We start from the raw sequence: 15,309 nt of genomic DNA, 5'->3' as shown, positions 1-15,309 counted from the left end.
ACGGACGCAGTTCAATTCCTGATGTACGTGTGAGACCAGCACCAGGTTTTGCAAGGACATATACGTCACCCAGAGACTTTCCAGAAATTCGTGAAGCTAGCATTCCAGACTGTTTTTCAGAAATTTATGTCTACTACTGTGACACTGTGATGCAAAGACTGTGATGGATGATAGTGAACATTGTATTCCGGGCAGTTTCTTTCTGAGTACTTGCAGTACTGTTCGTCCTTACTGCAGAGACAATAGGATTGGTACATTTCTTGATACTCACCTGTGTGTAATATGCTAGATAAAAATGTGTAACTTGCATGATGGTTACTATTTTATATTTTTGTTAAAGTTGTAATGTACTGAAAAGATATAACGATAAAGTAATTTTAAAAAAAGAAAAAAAAAACATCGCGTGGCGCATGAACGATTTATCGAGTAATTCCAACAACTATTTCGAACGCCACTGTGTCACGAAGTTCTGCCATGCTGCTGTGTTTAACAGCAGTAGCAGCTGATCTCTGTATGTTTTCTTTTTGTTTTTGCATGTTATTTATAAACGAAATTGGTCACCCTAGCCTCCCGCCCTCCCCATCAGATGGCACAATGCGTAGAATGGTCGAATGAGACCGAAACAGGTGGAGGCATTTATCCGGAGCCCAACCAAATCACCCGTAAAGCTTCAAAACAGTTGCGGCTACACCACAGGGCGCTACAAAGCGACTGAAGCTCCATGCCTATAAGGTGCAGCTACTGCATACTACATGACGACAGCATATGGAACGAAGATTCTGAGTCTCATCGACGATGGCCCAAACTATCTGAAAAAGGTGCACGCTTTCATGTGTCTGGGAAGACTGACCGACACAATGTGAGGATATGGGGCTCTGAGAAGCGCCGCTTTATTATGGAAATTGTGTGCCACAGACCAAAGCTGCTGTGGTCTGCTTCATGATCCTGTGGCGAGACCCTTTTTTTTTTTGCAGAGGCGTCAGTAACATGGGATGTTTATCTGGATATGGTTCAAATGGCTCTGAGCACTATGGGACTCAACTGCTGAGGTCATTAGTCCCCTAGAACTTAGAACTAGTTAAACCTAACTAACCTAAGGACATCACAAACATCCATGCCAGAGGCAGGATTCGAACCTGCGACCGTAGCGGTCTTGCGGTTCCAGACTGCAGCGCCTTTAACCGCACGGCCACTTCGGCCGGCTTATCTGGATATGTTGGAACAGTTTGTATTTTCACAGGTCGAAGAACTGCAACCCGAAATCATGCTGCAACAAAATGGTGCCTTTCATCAAGGGGCCTCTGACGACACAGTTCCTTACCGCTGGATTGGCGGAGGAGGGCCATTTTCCGGCCCCCAAGTTCTCCAGACATTATCCCGTTACACTCCTTTTCTTGGGGGGGGGGAGGAGAGAGGGGGGGGGGAGGCTTTGAGAGGGATACTGTCTACCAGACTGACAGACTGACTTGCAGGAGCTGCAAGCTCGCGTCGTAGCAGTAGTCGCACACCTTAATGAGGACATGGTAGGAATGTCGCTTAGAGATCATGCGTGCAAAAAATTCCGCAGATACTGAACTCCGTTAATCGGCTACTAAAACTTTAGGTGAGTGTGAGCATTATGCCACAGACCGCAACCTATCTACATAGCCCCACTTCTAAAACATAGTATTCAAAATTGTAAAGCCCATTTTGGAACTCCGTTTAGGATGTGGGACACCTTCATGCAAAAGGTTTTGTGTTACATAAACTAATTTCAGCGAGATTTAGTCATTGCCAGGAGTCAAAAAATCCAAAACGCTATACAAAATAAGGAAACATATACTGTCAAGTTACCTTCACTTTTAGAAGATAAGAGATAGGGTACTGGCAGGAGTAAAACTGCGTGGATGGGTCGTGAGTCGTTCTTGGGTAGCTCAGTCGGTACAGCAATTTCCCGCTCAAGGCAACGGTCACGAGTTCGTGTTCCTGTCTGGTACACAGTTTTGATCTGCCATTGTCTGTTATTAATTATTGTACACTGCTGTGTTTCAAGTCACTTCACTTCACTTTACCAAGCCGTTAGAAGAAGTATGAAACATAGCAAGCGGTCTGCAATATGAGCGTCCATTGTGACTGAAAGTCATATTAACAAAGTTTTACGTTGTGATTTTAGGCCGACATTCAGATATTTAGGTGAACGGTAAGCGAACATGATGCAGTTAAGGTGCAGACAAACGAAAACGAGACATGTGGAATAAAAGTGGGTAAACTGTATCTAATTTCAAAAGTAATTGCCGTAACTGTTATTACATTTCTCCCATAGTGAGACAAGATGGTGAACGTCTTCATGGAAAAATTTATACTGTTGCCTGCGGAACCATGGTTGTACCCTGGCATGCAGATGTTGGTCCTAACCAAATCGACGCCCACGAATGTCTTTCTTCGGGTATCCAAAAACATGGAAATCTCTTGGGGAGAGGTCGGAAATGTATGAAAGATGCGTTAGGGCTTCGCAGCGGAACTTCTGAAGCATAGTCGAAACAAACTCGGCACATTGAAGGCCTGCCTGTAAAGTCCCGATCTCTCCCCATAGGATTTCCATCTCTTTGGAACAATGAAGAAAGAAATTCGTGGGCGTCGACTTGCTTCGAACGAAGATATGCGCGTCTGGGTTTAGTAATGGTTTCGTAGGCAACAGCATACATTTTGCCATGAAGGGACAAACCGTCCTGTCTCAAAGTCGGATAAATAACAGGTATGGCTAACACTTTTGAAATAATAAACAGTTTACTTACTTTTTTAACCACCTGTCTCGTTTTATTTGACTGCCCCTTATGTAACGAAGTACTATCCGAAAAAATCTGCACAAATACTCATTCGGATTCAGATTTAAATTAGATTACTTCTTTTCATTTATTCATAGTGAGGAGATCCTCAATGACGTAGAGAATGTTATAAAAGATTTCAAAGTGGTACAAAGATAACAACGTCCTTACTAATACTGTATACTGGCGTAACAGTTCGTGGAACGGAACAATCACATGGGTAAAGCAGCGGAAGATGTCGGTTCACTGCTAGGATTCTAGGGAGGCTGCTTACACAATACTCGTACAACTCATCATAGGATAACGCTCGAGTGTGAGAGAGAGCCGTGCCACACGGTGGTAAAAGCGGATACTGAACAGGCACAAACAAGGGCAACACGAATGATCGCAGGACGTTCTGACCCGCGGAAGACTGTCAAGGAAATCCTGAGAAACCTGAACTGGCAGAGACTTGAAAGATGGACAGCAACCGTGCCGCGAAAGCCTACTTATGGCTTAGAGAACAGTTTTATGTGACGGATATTTTATAGCCGCCATTGTGCCGCTCCCGCAGGCACGACGAGAATGAGATTAGATTAATTACAGCACGCGCAACGGCATGTAAGCAGCATTTCTTCCGTGCAACATATGCGAATGGAACGCGAAGTGACCGCAGTACGTGGCACGATCAAAATCACCCTCTGCCAGGCGCCTCACTCTTGTTTGAAGCGTCTGGATGTACATGCAGAGCAACGACGTTTAACTATACAGGTCATCTTAAAGTGAAAACAGTAACCAACCACTCATAATAAAGCTATTTATGAGAAACAAAACGCGCCGTCACTGATTTCGAACTGTCTGTTTCATTAGACGGCTGTTCATACAGGGTGTTTCAAAAATGACCGGTATATTTGAAACGGCAATAAAAACTAAACGAGCAGCGATAGAAATACACCGTTTGTTGCAATATGCTTGGGACAACAGTACATTTTCAGGCAGACAAACTTTCGAAATTACAGTAGTTACAATTTTCAACAACAGATGGCGCTGCAAGTGATGTGAAAGATATAGAAGACAACGCAGTCTGTGGGTGCGCCATTCTGTACGTCGTCTTTCTGCTGTAAGCGTGTGCTGTTCATAACGTGCAAGTGTGCTGTAGACAACATGGTTTATTCCTTAGAACAGAGGATTTTTCTGGTGTTGGAATTCCACCGCCTAGAACACAGTGTTGTTGCAACAAGACGAAGTTTTCAACGGAGGTTTCATGTAACCAAAGGACCGAAAAGCGATACAATAAAGGATCTGTTTGAAAAATTTCAACGGACTGGGAACGTGACGGATGAACGTGCTGGAAAGGTAGGGCGACCGCGTACGGCAACCACAGAGGGCAACGCGCAGCTAGTGCAGCAGGTGATCCAACAGCGGCCTCGGGTTTCCGTTCGCCGTGTTGCAGCTGCGGTCCAAATGACGCCAACGTCCACCTATCGTCTCATGCGCCAGAGTTTACACCTCTATCCATACAAAATTCAAACGCGGCAACCCCTCAGCGCCGCTACCATTGCTGCACGAGAGACATTCGCTAACGATATAGTGCACAGGATTGATGACGGCGATATGCATGTGGGCAGCATTTGGTTTACTGACGAAGCTTATTTTTACCTGGACGGCTTCGTCAATAAACAGAACTGGCGCATATGGGGAACCGAAAAGCCCCATGTTGCAGTCCCATCGTCCCTGCATCCTCAAAAAGTACTGGTCTGGGCCGCCATTTCTTCCAAAGGAATCATTGGCCCATTTTTCAGATCCGAAACGATTTCTGCATCACGCTATCTGGACATTCTTCGTGAATTTGTGGCGGTACAAACTGCCTTAGACGACACTGCGAACACCTCGTCGTTTATGCAAGATGGTGCCCGGCCACATAGCACGGCCGACGTCTTTAATTTCCTGAATGAATATTTCGATGATCGTGTGATTGCTTTGGGCTATCCGAAACATCCAGGAGGTGGCGTGGATTGGCCTCCCTATTCGCCAGACATGAAACCCTGTGACTTCTTTCTGTGGGGACATGTGAAAGACCAGGTGTACCGCCAGAATCCAGAAACAATTGAACAGCTGAAGCAGTACATCTCATCTGCATGTGAAGCCATTCCGCCAGACACGTTGTCAAAGGTTTCGGATAATTTCATTCAGAGACTACGAAATATTATTGCTACGCATGGTGGATATGTGGAAAATATCGTACTATAGAGTTTCCCAGACCGCAGCGCCATCTGTTGTTGAAAATTGTAACTACTGTAATTTCGAAAGTTTGTCTGCCTGAAAATGTACTGTTGTCCCAAGCATATTGCAACAAACAGTGTATTTCTATCGCTGCTCGTTTAGTTTTTATTGCCGTTTCAAATATACCGGTCATTTTTGAAACACCCTGTATTTAAAGTTACCTTATGCTGTGCACCTGATGTTCGCTGGTTGTGGTGAAACGTTCCTTTTCGACAAAATAACATACAATGTTTTAATTTGCTTTGATTTAGTTGGTAATTGGTACGCAACTCACAGTTAAAGGAACGTTGATACCAAGTTGGCTGTCGTAGTGTATTCGGATTGCTTGTGGCCTGGTGATCACCTATCCAGCTACTGCATAAAATCATGGCGTAACCTAGAAGCATCCTGTGTTTCTTTCGGTAGTTAGCTCTTCATAACAGAAGAAAGGGGAAAATCTGATGAGATATTTAGAGAGAGAATCCTCGTCCTTGGCCGACCGGTGTGGCCGTGCGGTTCTAGGCGCTTCAGTCTGGAACCGCGTGACCGCTACGGTCGCAGGTTCGAATCCTGCCTCGGGCATGGATGTGTGTGATGTCCTTAGGTTAGTCAGGTTTAATTAGTTCTAAGTTCTAGGCGACTGATGACCTCAGAAGTTAAGTCGCGTAATGGTCAGAGCCATTTGAACCATTTGAATCGTCGTCCTTCGCCTAGTGGCCCGCAACTCACTGGTGGATTCAGAGACTAAACATTAGTTCTGATCCATCACAAACCATCGATCCCACCTAATGTCATCTGATTTCTTTGGGCACGGAAACCAATACCCACAAAACGTATGACGGTGCGCACACGCGTAGATACTGGAATTTTGGGAGTAAGCCGTGCAACAGTTGCGAAAATGTGTTAAAGCTAATATCTTGAAAGTTTGGGTTCCATGTGAAATATGACTAAAGATATAAATCCGAATCGTGTGGCTCATTTGGGTTCCATGTGAAATATGACTAAAGATATAAATCCGAATCGTGTGGGTCAGTGGTTAAGACACTGGGCTTGCATTCTGGAAGATGGTAGTTGAAACCTCCACCTGATCATTCAGATTTAAAGATACCGCAGTTTCCCTAAACACCTTAAAACAAAAGCCAGGATGTTTCGTTTGAAGAAAAAAAGAACGTTATCGAATTCATTCCCCATAGTGAGCTTGTGCTCTGACAATCGCGACGTTAAAATCTTAGTTTTCATTTCCTTCGCAGATGTAAGCATCAATGAAAAGGCCGTGGCGGGTACCTAAATGATAATAATAACATCTTGCTCTTTGAGTAAGAAGTAAAAAACTGACAGTCTCTTAAAGCACGAGGGCAACAGGTTCACGCTAGCGACGGAAGAAAGATCGTTGGCCTCAACAGCGGGCCCAATTAACTAGAAACTGGCAGTAACCCCAAGTGGGCTCGTTGCCGACAGAGACATACAAGCTCCCTTTCTCTGTCGCAAATAGAAGGTGCATCAACCCGAACAATCGCTGTTGGATTTCTGCCACAGGATAAACTAAACATACACGTTCCTTCAGTTCGAAGATGCATGGGAAAGCAATTGGTCGTCGCCTTGTTGATGAGGGCATCCCGACATTTCTCCGTAGTTTGTTTAATAAATCAGTAGAATCCATTAATTATAATCGTGCACTGGAACGAATGTTATTGACATACTTCTGTGATATCGTCAATAATTTTACGGTAGTGGTCATTACGAGAGATATATGCTGGAGGGAGCAATACGTTTTTTGACTTCCTGAATCTTGCCTTTCTTTTAGAGTCTTCCAATATCGTAATTTGTTTAACATTTCCGTGTCACTCTCACACTGGCCCAACAACCCCGTCATCAAGCCCACAGCTCCTCCTTCACTCTTCTTTTTGTGTTTCTCCCTTCCTTTACTCGACTTTTCTGCGGGTCGCAGATCGCTGAACAATATTCAAGACGTATTCCTCGAAATTACAGCTCCTCAAGATTACTCCAATAAACCCGAGTCTGGCGTAAGCCTTCTCACAGCTACAGATATGTAGTGTTTGTAGCTTAAATCCCTTCACACAGATACTGTTAAGAGATCTGAGGGTCGTAATTAACTAAAGTTGTCGGTCTATGACGCTGTAGTAAAACAATGTCGGACCTTTTTTCTATTTGAGGACATTAAGCTACATCTATTTATATTGATGACCAACAGCCGGTCTTTATACGCGCTATCTACAAGTCCCTCTGCATTTCGTAACTATTTCCCATCGTTGTCAATCTGTAGGCAAATAATTGCGCGTTATTCCTGTGTTTCTTTTCATTATCTTTATCCATGCTGACAACTTACGTACTACGAGCAACACTGCTAGCGCGAATGTTAAAAAGTCGCAAAGTAAATATGATGAAATGAGAGACTAAAAAGTAGAAAAAGAGATATTTACCCTATGTTGTTCCAGTTCTACTCTAAAATGTGGTACGGGTGCTGGCGAAAGACTGTTCCTGTCGAATTACTGAGTTCTTTAAATGTAATTAGTCTTGAAAATCTAGTGACCAAGCGATGGTAACCGCAAGCTCAAGGTGGAGTTGTTATGAGTACACGAACAGGTATCCCCTTCACCTCTGACAGAGACTGCTGACATGTATGAAGAACGTCAAGAAAGACCTTCGTTCGAAACTGCCTTAAGCTAAGACTTCTGCTCCCACCCACTGACAGGCTGCGTGAGTGCTAATTGAGGATACTAGGACAGAGAAAGTCAATAGTAAACTACATCCATTAAAGTTTCGCATGTAGCAATAGACTCCAATTAGTTCTGCAGTATTATCCACTGTTGCTATCTTAACCCCACGTCGCTTGAGTGGAAATGACCCATATGCATAGTCCTGTACAAATACAACGCTTTTAGACTACGCTCATTCTTTGATATCGGTGAAACACTTAAATTGCCCGGAAAAATGAAATATGTATTATGAGTAACTGCTGAAGCACGAAGGAGTTACACAACAGCGATGTTTACATATTACGTAATAGAGATATTTCTGGAGCACTGAAGCTTGTGACTTTAATCGCAAGCCATTAATATCAAACTTTTTGGTGAAAAATTTCGTTCGCCTACTTTTTACAGCGGATTGGCCCATCACAGAAGTGCCAGTAACCCCAGTCTCGATTGTTTAAACAATGGAACTCCGTTTCATGAGAAGCTAGTTGTTCACGCATGACTGTCTACGTCATATCTCCTCTACTCTGTCCGCAGCTCGTGGTCAAATGGTGCCGCCACGGTAGCTCAGCGTGTTCGGTCAGAGGGCTTCGTGCTCTCTGTAATAAATAGAAATTGAGTCAAGGCATCAACGATCAACTTGAATGGATTTCTTGCGACGTCCGCCCAGACCAAACGCAACGAACTATATCGAACAAAATGAAAAAAAAAAAGTGGTTAGCGTTACTACCTCTGGACCACGGGGTCTCGAGTTCGATTCCCGGCCGCATCGGGGATTTTCTCTGCCCGGGTGTTTGGGTGTTTGTGTTGTTCTCATCATCATTCGGGAAGTGGTGAAATTGGAACTGAAAGATTGGGAACGGGCGCTGATGACCTCGATGTTAAGCGCCTCACAAACCAAGCATCATCATCATCATCTCTCCTGAACTGTGTGTTATATAATTTTGCAGATACATTATGTGGCATATGTGGACACTGTCTGCAAAATATGTTGCGAAAGAATTAGTAGTAACGAAGTAATCAATTAAAACGTCATGACTGAAGCTGGCGTTTTACTGCATGACCAGCGAAAATGTAATAAGCGATAGGTAGGTAGGTAGGTAGGTAGGTAGGTAGGTAGGTAGATAGATAGATAGATAGATAGATAGATAAATAATGTTTCTTTCTTTCTTTCTTTCTTCGACGAATTGCATGTTTGCCATTTATTTGTTACGAGGGCGTGTTCAAAAGTAATGGCCCCGAATTTTTTAACGTGAAAACTATTTAAGGTTTTGTAAATAAATCAGATGTTATTAACATTTACATCATTATTCTTCATGTGAGCCGGCCGGTATGGCCGAGCGGTTCTAGGCGCTACAGTCTCGAACCACGCGACCGCTACGGTCGCAGGTTCGAATCGTGCCTCGGGCATGGATGTGTGTGATGTCCTTAGGTTAGTTAGGTTTAAGTAGTTCTAAGTTATAGGGGACTGATGACCTCAGATGTTGAGTCCCATAGTGCTCAGAGCCATTTGAACCATTTCTTCATGTGTCTGTATTTATTTCTCAACATAGTCACCCTGGCGAGGCACACATTTCTAGTTCACGAGAAATCAATTTGTTGATACCGCCTCTGTAAAATGTTTGACTTCCTTGACGGAGTCACGTCCACATTTCTGCTTGCACTGCTTCATCGCTGTCAAAAAAGTTTTGGAAGCAGATGAAAATCGGATGGGTCCACGTCGGGACTGCATGGAGGATGGTCGATAATCGTGAACCCGAGGCGTCGAATTGTTGCAGGTGTCGCGGCGCCCGTGTGTGGCCTAACATTGTCATGCCGAAGGGGAGGGTGATCCATGTGTGGACGAAGTCGCTTGCAGCACAGTGTCTGTCGCGCACCGCCATACTTCGGTTACACGCTGCCACGTTACACGCTACAATTCGGAGCCCTCTAGCAGAAGAGGGTTGATCCAGTAATATACATGACATTTAATCCCTTAACGGATATTGAGACAGAAGAAAAAATTCGGAGGCATTACTTTTCAGCGCGCCCTCGTGTTTTCTGCCGGTGTCGGTCGTAATGACCATCTTGACAGGAAAAAGAAAAAAAAAAACCTAAGCATTAGATGGATACGCAATACAACTCTTCACTGGGTACATCTTTGATGTACCCGTAGCACCGAAGGTCAGTCCGCGTGTTATTAAGTTAATGATCGTGTTGCTTAATTATAAGAAGTGAGCTTTGTGTTAGTATCGAAATTACAGCCTGTTATATGTGGTTCTGTAAACATTTTATGGCCCTGGATGGTTTTTACTTTGTCCAGTGGAGAGTTGAATCCAGTATGCACATTATTTACAGTACTTTTTTTGGTGAAGATGGTCGCTACGACCGAAACCGGTAGAAAATAAATAAAAATAAATTCGTACAGCTGACGGCAAAAGCATGCAATTCTTCAAATTGCTGACAGCTGTATCGGGTCGTCTCATTAAATGGGGTAAGAGCCCGTAGAGGGTTGTCAGAGAGAAGAAGTTCAGTAAAGGTTTGAAATTACGTATACATTTTGTTTGAAATCGCTAAGCGCTCCCATTCTCAAATACTTCGTGAATACACTCAGGGTAATTTACGCGCCCTGAGATGCGCTGCCTCACGGCATATACAATGTTTCTAGCTGTAATGTTTTTCTTACTGTCTTAAACCTTTTACATAAGATTATAGCTCTTAATGAGTAGATTATGAGAGCATTTTACACTTTTAAATTCGGTGTATAATTATATCGAAAATGAAATTTTTGTTGCCCCTGGAAGCTGTCGGATAGACAACCTGCAGCTGGAACCTTGCTCTGGTTTAGCGGTTTAGTAATGCACATGCTTGTAAACAAACCACACTATATTCTTTGTAAAAGGTTTATGGTAACGCAAAACAAAACACCATACGGTTAGGACTAGGATTTGAATCCAGCACCTCTCAGAAGCAAAGCCTGCGTCAAACGTCGTAATATCACAGGCCACTCCATCCCCCTTCCGTTTCTCAACAAAGCCCTACGGCTTTGCTTCTGTCTGAATGCGAAGCGGTGGAAACAGCGCTACAGTCAGACTGATGAGCATGTAACCATGAAGCAACACTACCTAGACCTTTTCTTTAAATCAGGACACCTGCAAGACCTCGCCCCCATGCCATGAAACCATAATTAGTAACGCAATATTTCTAACAAAACTGAGCGAAATTCAGAAGGAGCGAAGTTGAAATCCGCGTCCGGTCATCCTCATACAGTTTCGAGCGATTATCTGGAATCACATTAGATAGGAGTAACAGGGGACGTCGCGAGTATAAAAAGAACGGCGGCGCGGATAGTCACGCGCTGCTTTGACAGGCACGTGATGTGTTGCAAGGCCTTTAATGGTAGATACTCAGAGAAAGACGCCGTAGATATTCCGAGCAGCTCTTTACAAAACTCTAAGAGTTCTGAAAGGGCGGGGAATACGGACATTTCCTATCTGCCTTTGTATCTATTGTGTAGAAATCGCGCAGATCGGATAAATAACAGCTCGAGCAGGGGTGTACGAGCAGCCATTCTTTCCACGCTGCACCACTGAGTGGAACGTGCAGAACCCTTCCAACACGTGACAAAGAAGCAGTGCCCTCTACCACCGCACTTCAGGGTCGTTTGCAGAGTAGCGATTTAGATGTGAATGAATGAATGGTTCCTGTAAACAAGATCGTGATACACTACATCCAACGAGCGTGATGAAATGAGCTTCTTTCCGTCTGAAACTCTCATTTATTTGGAAAGCAAGGACGTAGTTTGGTGAGCGTTACTCTGCCAAATTTGCAGACGCATTGGAAAGTGATTAGCGAGTAACAATGGCTCTCTTAAGTCAGTTTGTTTCTACGAAACAATTAATCTTAGATATTAATCCTATCCCGTTGAGTCACACTATTACAGTCTTTGCTGGTGCTCAGAGTAATCACCATCTCCAATAGACATACAAACCACAACTACATTCCTACACTCCACCAGCCACCTTACGAAGTATGGCTAAGGGTACGCGTGACGCCACTAGCGCCCGCCCCCCCCCCCCCCCTTTCCCCATCACTCCCTCTTTCAGTTCCAGTTCGCGAATAGCGCGTCGAAAGATTGAAGGTTGGTAAGCCTCTGTATGAGCTAGAATTTCTCTAATTTAGCTTTCATGGTCGTTTCGCTAGATGTCTGTGCGAAGAAATATTGTCTGACTCCTTATGAATCGCGCGCTCTCGGAGTTTTAACGATAGATCTCAGTAGTCATCTTGTAGCGGCTGCCATTGGAGTTCGATGAAAATCTCCATAACTCTCTCGCCCGTACTACACGAAACGGTGACAAAATGCACTGCTCTTCTTTGTGTCTGTCCTGTCTCCTGCGTAACTCCTACCTGTAATGCTCCCAGATTGACAAACAGTCTCAACAATCAGCCGAAACTAATGCTGAATGTGACAGTCGTGAGCTAATAGATCTCCATAGCTATTTGCCCATGGTCCCAGCAGAACCTAATACGGCTATTGAAAAGAGCACGTTCAATTTCGTTAAGACTTTCGAAATTGGGGGGGGGGGGGGGGGGGGGCGGAGGAATGGCAGGAGCAGTACTTCTGAGATTTTATCGTGCTGCTTGCAGACATCTGCGGACACATCTAGTATTCGATGAAAGATCTGAAAACAAATCTGTCACGACTAGCTTCCAACGAAATTAATGCCCCTACAGACACGAAAATATTTCTCAGAACTCAGTGATTGCCTGGGTGCCTCGTATTTTCCCAGCCTATTTGTTCTTCGATGTCCCTCGGCATCAAAGTGGACGTTCATCTTTCCTACTTACAAGGGAACCTCCCCATCACACACCCCTCAGATTTAGTTATAAGTTGGCACAGTGGATAGGCCTTGAAAAACTGAACACAGATCAATCGAGAAAACAGGAAGAAGTTGTGTGGAACTATGGAAAAATCAGCAAAATATACAAACTGAGTAGTCCATGCGCATGATACGCAACATCAAGGAGAATGTAAGTTCAGGAGCGCCGTGGTCCCGCGGTTAGTGTGAGCAGCTGCGGAACGAGTGGCCCTTGGTTCAAGTCTTCCCTCGGGTGAAAATTTTAATTTTTTATTTTCAGACAATTATAAAAGTTCAGGCACTCACACATAATCAACTTCGCTCTCCAAAATTCCAGGACATGTTCAGATATGCTTGGACATATGCAAGATTTGACGCCCTACACGCGGAAAAACTTGAAAACGTTAAAAAACATATGTTTTGACACAGCACAGGGAAAACTGTGCGACTGTGAAACTGTTGCATTCATTTGTTGCAGTTTATGTGACAAACTCTTACATTTTCATCACTTTTTTGGGAGTGGTTATCACATCCACAAGAAAACCTAAATCGAGCAAAGTAGAAGAATCTTTTTACCCATTCGCCAAGTGTACATGTTAGGTGGGTCGACAACATATTCCTGTCATGTGACGCACATGCCGTCACCAGTGTCGTATAGAATATATCAGAGGTGTTTTCCTATGGAGGACCGGCTGACCTATGACCTTGTGATCAAATGTTTTCGGTTCCCATTGGAGAGACACGTCCTTTCGTCTACTAATCGCACGGTTTTGCGGTGCGGTCGCAAAACACAGACACTAAACTTATTACAGTGAACAGAGACGTCAATGAACGAACGGACGGATCATAACTTTTCGAAAATAAAGAAAGTAAACTTTTCACTCGAGGGAAGATTTGAACCTAGGACCTCTCGTTCCCCCGCTGCTCACGCTAACCACGGGACCACGGCGCTCCGGAGCTCACATTATCCTTGATGTTGCTTATCTTGCGCATGGACTACTCAGTTTGTATATTTTGCTTCTTTTTTTTTTCATAGTTCCACACAACTTCTTCCTGTTTCCTCGATTGATCTGTGTTCAGTTTTTCAAGGCCTGTCCACTGTGCCAACTTCTGAGGGGGGTGCGATGGGGAGGTTCCCTTGTTAGTAGAAAACGTGATATGTTTGAGAAGAATACCCGTCGCCTGACAAGAGCACACCTTTTTCGATAATACGAGCGCTAACGTTCTCTGTCGTTGCACTAACATCTGTACATGTGCAGTCAACAGCTTCAGAGCCCCGTTTGCAGCACACGTAACTGAACGGATGCTGTGGGCATCAGTATACTGTAATGACCCTTGGTTGATTCTCTCGATGAGTTGCTCCTCAGCGACCCTTCAGTTCGCGTTAATCTCGGACTCAAAAGGCAGGCGTTAATCTCGGACTCAAAGGCACGCGAAGATCCGTATTTTCCAAAACGGTTTGTTATTGGTCCATTAACGATGCTCTTTTACCACAGAGCTATGCGATCATTGTACATTCTTCACCATGTCGGAATAATGACCTCTTTGACCTCGAAGATGACATCTGCACTTAATCAGTGGGCTGCGCAATTTTGTTGTGGCTACGACACGGTGGCACGTGGACTTCAGTGTGCACCAGGACTGCAGACACGTACCTTGCATGGCATGACATCGCAATAGAATTCTTTCTTTTTTTGGTCTGAAACAGCCAGCGAAGCGATATGTGTACAGTCGTTGCGAGGGCTACTGATAAGGTCTCCACTCGAAGAAATGAAATTACGTAATTATTTTTTTGTCTGTTTGCAGGTACCTGTCTGCAGTCCTGGTGAATGGAGTCCACGCGCCATCGGGTCGTAGCCATAACAAAATGGCGCAGATCATCTGCACTTTATCATAGGGTTGCGCCATTTTGTTTTGGCTACGACACGGTGGCGCGTGGACTTCAATGTGCACCAGGATAGCAGACAGGTACCTGTCAACATGCAAAAAAACTAATTTGGTAACTTCGTTTTTTCAAATTCATAAATAAGAGAGCGTGCTGAAAATTATCGCCTCTGAATGTTTTTATTTTGTTGTATATTACGTTTCACGTATTACATGTCGTGCATATTACTCGCTCGATTTTCCAGCTTCGCTGACGCAAGTTGCAACCGTCTGCCGCTAGATGGCACAGAATCATAGCGTGTAACATGGCGGTGAGTAACGTAACTGTGCCGGCGCATGAGCAACAGCGTGCTGTAACCGAGTTTCTAAGCGCAGAAGACGTGACAGAGATTTCATCCACACGTGGAGCATCTCTCCTTCAGCGTGACATTTCCAGTCCGTACACAAGCGCAGCCACATTTGTAACAATTCGACGCCTCGGGTTCAATGTCTTCGACCATCCTCCATACAGTTCCGACTTGGCCCCATCCGATTTTCGTCTGTTTCCAAAACTTAAAGAATATCTTCACAAAACTTAAAGAATATCTTCAAGGTGTTCACTTTGATAGTGATGGAGAGTGCAACTAGAGGTGAAAGTCAAACATTCTATAGTGATTGTATCAACAAACTGATCTCTCATTGGGAGAAATGTGTTCGTCGCCACATGGACTGATGTCGCCATATGGACACGTGAAGAATAAAGTGTAGAATGTTAAAGAAATCTATTTTACTTAAAAAAGCTTTTAAGGGGGGTAGGACGTCAAACGGGCCGACTTGGAGCAGGAGAGG

Source organism: Schistocerca piceifrons, chromosome 4 (genome assembly GCF_021461385.2).
Source record: "Schistocerca piceifrons isolate TAMUIC-IGC-003096 chromosome 4, iqSchPice1.1, whole genome shotgun sequence".
NCBI classification, from domain to species: Eukaryota; Metazoa; Arthropoda; class Insecta; order Orthoptera; family Acrididae; genus Schistocerca; species Schistocerca piceifrons.
The sequence above is the reverse complement of the archived record's forward strand: the minus strand, read 5'-3'. Positions refer to the sequence as shown.